Here is a 6,000-nt window from a genome sequence, read left to right as displayed (position 1 = left end):
AGGGGAATGCCAGGGCCAATAAGTGGGAAAGGGTGGGGTGGCAGGCATGGGGAGGGAGGAGGCAACAGTGGTTTGTTTTTGTTTGTTTCTTTGTTTTTTGGAGGGGAAACTGAGGATGGAGAAATTTACATGTAAATAAAAAAATCTAATTAAAAATAAGAAAAGAAAAAAATTGGTTTTAGTTTAAGTGATTGTAATAACACCCATAACGATTTCCTTTTTCTTTAAACTTTTTTAAAAATATTATTTTTTATTCACTTTACATACTGATCACAGGGCCTTCTCTCCTCTTAATTAAGTCCCACCCTTATAAATGTTCCCCCAGTTGCTCCATTCCATTCTACTCAGATAATGAGGGACTGGCATTGGGTAGGACTCTCCCCACCCCCCTGCTCCCCCACCCACAGACATCTAGTCCTAGCAGGACTAGCTAGGCACATCTTGTCCCATTGAGGATCAACTAGACAATCCAGGCCAGGTAAGGGAAGGGCAATCCTATGCCAGGGAATAGAAACTGAGACAACCTTTGCCTCCACTTTTTAATGATACCCACACGAAGAGCAAAGTGCATGTTTTTGTTTGTTTGTTTGTTGTTTTTTTTATAAATCTGTAGGGGTCTAGGTCCAATTACTACATGCTTCCCTGGTTAGAGGACCAGGCTCATTGGACCCCTGTTATTCCAAGTTATTTGGCTCTGTGGGTCTTCTTGTGGTGTCCTTGATCCCAACATTCTCACTTTTATTGCCCACTCTTCCACAGGACTACCTGTGCTCTGCCTGTTATTTGGCTCTGGGTCTCTGCATCTGCTTCCATCTGCTGAAAAATGAAGCCTCTCAGGAAACTGTTATGCTAGGTTTCTGTCTGAATGTATAGCAGACTAACATTAATAGTGTCAGGGATTGGCTCTCTCACAAGGGATAGGTCACAAGTTGGGGTAGTCATTTGTTGGCTGTTCCCTCAGTCTTTGCTCCATTGTATCCCTTTACATATTGTAGATAAGACACATTTTTGGTTGAAGGCTTTATACATTTATATCTACCTCCAACCTTTGGAAGTCCTGCTTTGGATACAGGAGGTGGCCACTTTAGTCTCTATCACCCTCAGGTAGGAATTTCAGCTAGGGTCAATCCAATAGAATCCCAGTGTCCTCCTCCATCTCAGGCTTCCAGCTAGTTACCAGAGAGGTTCCCACTGATTTCCATTCTTAGTCCCAGCCCTCTGTTACCCCTACCACCTCCACACAACAGAACACTATCTTGGTTCTTTGCCTCTCCTACAAATTTCCCTTTTTCCATTTACTTGCAATTTGTCTTTTGTTTCCCTTTCTGAGAGATATTCATACATCTTGTCTTGGGACCAGTTACTTTAGTTTTAGTGTAGGATGGTTGTCCCACACTTTATGGTGAATGACTACTTATAAGTGAATATATACCACATGTGTTTTTCTTGCTATGGGTTACCTTATTCAAGATGATATTCTCAAATTCCATCGATTTCCTTGCAAAATTTCATGATTTGTTTGGTTTAAATTTCCAAACAGAATTTGATTGCATAGATGTACTAAATTTTCTTTATCCATTCTTCAGTTGAGGAATATCTATATTGTTTACAGTTTCTGGCTATTATGAATAATGATGCTATAAACACAGTTGACCCTTGAGTAAAGTGGGGCATCACTTGGATATATGACCAAGTCTTGAGGTAGAACTCTTCTCAGTTTCCTGAAATACTGCCAAAATGATTTCTAAAGTGGGTGTAAAAGTTTGCACTCACACCAGCAGTTGAGTAGTGTTCCTTTGCTCCATACCCTAACAAGCATATGATATCACAAGAGATTTTAATCTTAGCTATTTTATCAGGTCTAAGATGGAATCTCAGGGACATTTTGATTTGCATTTCCCTAATGAATAAGGACATTGAACATTTATTTAATTTCTTCTCAGTGATTAGATATTCCTCTATAGACAATTCTTTGTTTAGCTCTGGATCCCATTTTTAATTGGGGTACCTGGATAGATGTTGTCTAACTTCTTGAGTTCTTTATATATTTTGGATATTAGTCCTCTGTCAGATGTAGGGTTGGTGAAGATCCTTTCCGAATCTGTAGGTTGTTGTTTTGCCCTATTGATGGTTTCTGTAGATTTTACAGAACCTTTTCAGTTTCATGAGGTCCCATTTATCAGTTATTAATGTTAGAGACTGAGTCATTGATGTTCTGTTCAGAAAGTAGTTTCCTGTACCAATCGTTTCAAAAATATGTCCCATTTCTCTTCTATTAGATTTAATGTATCCAGCTGTATGTTGAGATCTTTGATTCAGTTTGACTTGAGTTTTGCACAGGATGATAAGTATGGATCTACTTGCATTCTTCTCCATGCAGACATCTAGTTAGGCAAGCACCATTTGTTGAACATTTCTTTTTTTCCATTATATGGTTTTACTTTGTAAAAATGTCAAGTATCAGTAGGTATATGGGTTTATATCTGGGTATTCCATTTGATTCCATTGATCAGCCTATCTGTTCTTATACACACACCATGTGATTTTTATTACTATTCCTAGCTACTACAGCTTGAGGTCTGGAATAGTGATACTTCACAAAGTTCTTTTATTGATCAGGAATTCAAGGTCCATACGTAAACATAATAAAAGAAATATACAGCAAACCAACAGCTAATATCAAATTAAATGGAGAGATACTTGAAGCAGTCACACTAAAATCAGGGACAAGACAAGGCTGCACACCCTCCCATATATTTACTCAATATAGTTCTTGATGTTCTAGCTAGAGCAATAAGACAACAAAAGGAGATCGAGGGGATACAAAGTGGCAAAGAAGAAATCAAGGTATCACTATTTGCTGATGATATGATACTATATATAAACAACCTCAAAATTTTTACCAGAGAACTTCTACAGCTAATAAACAACTTCATCAAAGTGTCTGAATTTAAAATTGACTCAAACAAATTAGTAGCCTTCCTTTATACAAATGATAAAGGGGTTGAGAAAGAAATTAGGAAAATAACACCCATCACAATATTCACAAATAAAATAAAATATCTTGGGGTAACTTTAACCAAAATAGTGAAAGATCTATATGACAAGACCTTCAAGTCTCTCAAGGAAGAAATAGAAGAAGACCTCAGAAAATGGAGAGATCTCCCATGCTCATGAATCGGCAGAATTAACATAGTAAAAATGTCCGTGCTACTAACAGTGATCTATACATTTAATGCAATCCCCATCAAAATTCCAACAGAATTATTCAAGGAAATGGAAAGAATAATTCTCAATTTCATATGGAAAAACAAAACAATTCTGTTTTTTTTCTTTTTTTAATTAGATTTTTTTAAATTTACATTTCAAATTTTATCCCCTTTCCTCATTTTCCCTACTCACTAACTCACCCACTCCTGCTTCCCTGTCTTGACATTCCTCTACACTGGGGCATCAAGCCTTCACAAGGCCATCCTCTACTACATATGCAGCTGGAACCATGGGACCCTCCATGTGTACTCTTTGGTTGGTGGTTTAGTCATTGTGAGCTCTAGGAGTCCTGGTGGGTTCGTATTGTTGTTCCTCCTATGGGGATGAAAATCCCTTCAGCTCCTAGCAAAAACAATTCTTAACAACAAAAGAACTTCTGGGGAAATTACCATCCCTGACCTCGTGCTATAATACAGAGTAATAGTGATAAAAAAAAAACTGCATGATATTGGTACAGAGACAGGCAGGTAATCAGTGGAATAGGATTGAAGACCCAGAAATAAAACCACACACTTACAGACACTTGATCTTTGACAAAGATGCCAAAAATATACAATGGTAAAAGAAAGCATCGTCAATAAATGGTGCTGGTCTAACTAGCAGTCTATATATAGAAAAATGAAAATAGATACATATTTGTCACCTTGTACAAAGCTCAAGTCTGAGTGGATCAAGGACTTCAACATAAAACCAAATACACTGAATCTAATAGAAGAGAAAGTGGGAACGAGCCTCAAACTCATTGGCATGTGGTGGAGGACTGGGTGCCAGGGGTGGGGAAGTTCATAAACAGAACTCCAATGGCTCAGGCACTAAGATGAAGAATTGATAAATGGGACCTCATGGAACTGCAAAGCTTCTGTAAGGCAAAGAACATAGTCAATAGGACAAATTGGCAACCTATAGATTGGGAGACCTCTAATTCCTTTATGGAATCACTTTGTGCCATGAACTTTCATCTTAGCACTACTTTCATTGTGTCCCATAAGTTTCGGTATGTTGTACCTTCATTCTCATGGAATTCTGAAAGTCTTTCTTTTCTTTTCTCTTCTTTTCTTTTCTTTTCTGATTTTTTTTTTAAATTTCTTCCCTGATCCAGTGATCATTGATTATCGAGTTGTTCAGTTTCCATGACTATGTAGGCATTTTGTTGTTTCTTTTGTTCTTGAAATTCAGTTTTAATCTATTCTGCTCTTATAAGATGCAGGGGGTTATTTCAATCTTCTTGTATCTGTTGACACTTGCTTTGTGGCCCATTAAATGGTCAAATTTGCAGAAGTTTCCATGTGGTGCAGAGAAAGATAGATAGGTAAGGATAGAGAAAGAGAGAGAGAGAGAGAGAGAGAGAGAGAGAGAGAGAGAGAGAGAGAGAGAATGAGAGAACTGATGCCTTAATTATGGCTGTAGACACAGAATTGCTAAAACAAGCCAGAATGTTACATCAGCAATTTCAACTTTCTCCTCAGAATTTACATAAGATCTTGCCCAAATTATCCATGTCACAATGTAAATATCTTGCAATGTCCTGTACAACTTGCAGACCTCTTGCACCACTGGGTCTACTTGGCAGATCAAGAGTTAACCCTAAAGATCTACTCCCCAATGCAATCAGGCAAATGAATGTCACCCATTATCCAACCATTGGTAATCTTAGGTATGTACATGTTGTGGTGGGTATTTACTTAGCCCTCGTAGGCCTCTCATGCCACTAAGGCCATGAAATCAGCAATGCTGGTAATGGGAGTGCCTTAGGCACTCAAGACTGACAATGTAGTTGGCTTATTCATCTTAGCAGTTCAGAGCCTTCCTATCCTCATGGAGGATCAGTCACTCCTTTAGGATATCTTACAATCCTGTAGGTCAAGCAATGGTAGAAAGCAAATCACTCTTTTACAAGAGCACTTGATCTGATCACCTCTCCAGAATCCAAAAGAGATCCACACCTACCTAGCCTTTGTTGAGGCTCTGTTCCATGTGAACTTTTTCTCCTTAGAGTAGAAAGGGCTGAGCCATGCTTATAAACAATGGGCATTTTTGCTGAGGGATACTCCCTCCCATTAGTTAGATGGAGGTACACAATAACTCTCAATGTCAACTGCCTGCTCCACTTCTGACTGAGGTTATGATTGTATTTTCCCCCAGGACTCAACTACATCAATATGGGTGCCCTCAAGAGATATTTGCCAGGCTATGGGTCAGGGAATGATGGAGACAGAAGAAGACCACAATATGGATATGTAACGTACATAGTGTGTTTACTAATTTTTCTTCAGCCAGGGAGGGCCAATGACCTCTGAGCTTTGGTACCTCTGCCCCCATTCTCTTGCCTGTGGAAGTTAACTCCCTGGCCTACTCTGTTCTTTTCTCTTCCAATGTGAGTTTGGGTTTGCCCTTCATAGACTTAGTCACTATTACAGGATGATTAGAAGGCACCTAGCCCATGAAAGAAATTCTGTTTTACCACCATTAGCTCCTCCATCAGCCCTTGTATCATGGTTACACAATATGACTATGTAGGACTTTCATGGTTATCTACCTTATGACACAATGTTAAGGATGAAATGTCATATTCCTCATACTGATTATAAATCCCCAAAGGATCCCCCAAACATATCATGTCCACTCCTGCCTCACTGTCCAAGGGTCCCTCAAATGCCCACTTTTGTGAGACTTCCTATCTCTTCAGAGCACTGCCAGCCTGTACAAGGTGTAAAATTACTAAGGACTACC

The sequence above is a fragment of the Mastomys coucha genome, unplaced genomic scaffold, assembly GCF_008632895.1.
Source record: "Mastomys coucha isolate ucsf_1 unplaced genomic scaffold, UCSF_Mcou_1 pScaffold5, whole genome shotgun sequence".
Classification (NCBI taxonomy): Eukaryota; Metazoa; Chordata; class Mammalia; order Rodentia; family Muridae; genus Mastomys; species Mastomys coucha.
This window is presented reverse-complemented; position numbering follows the sequence as displayed.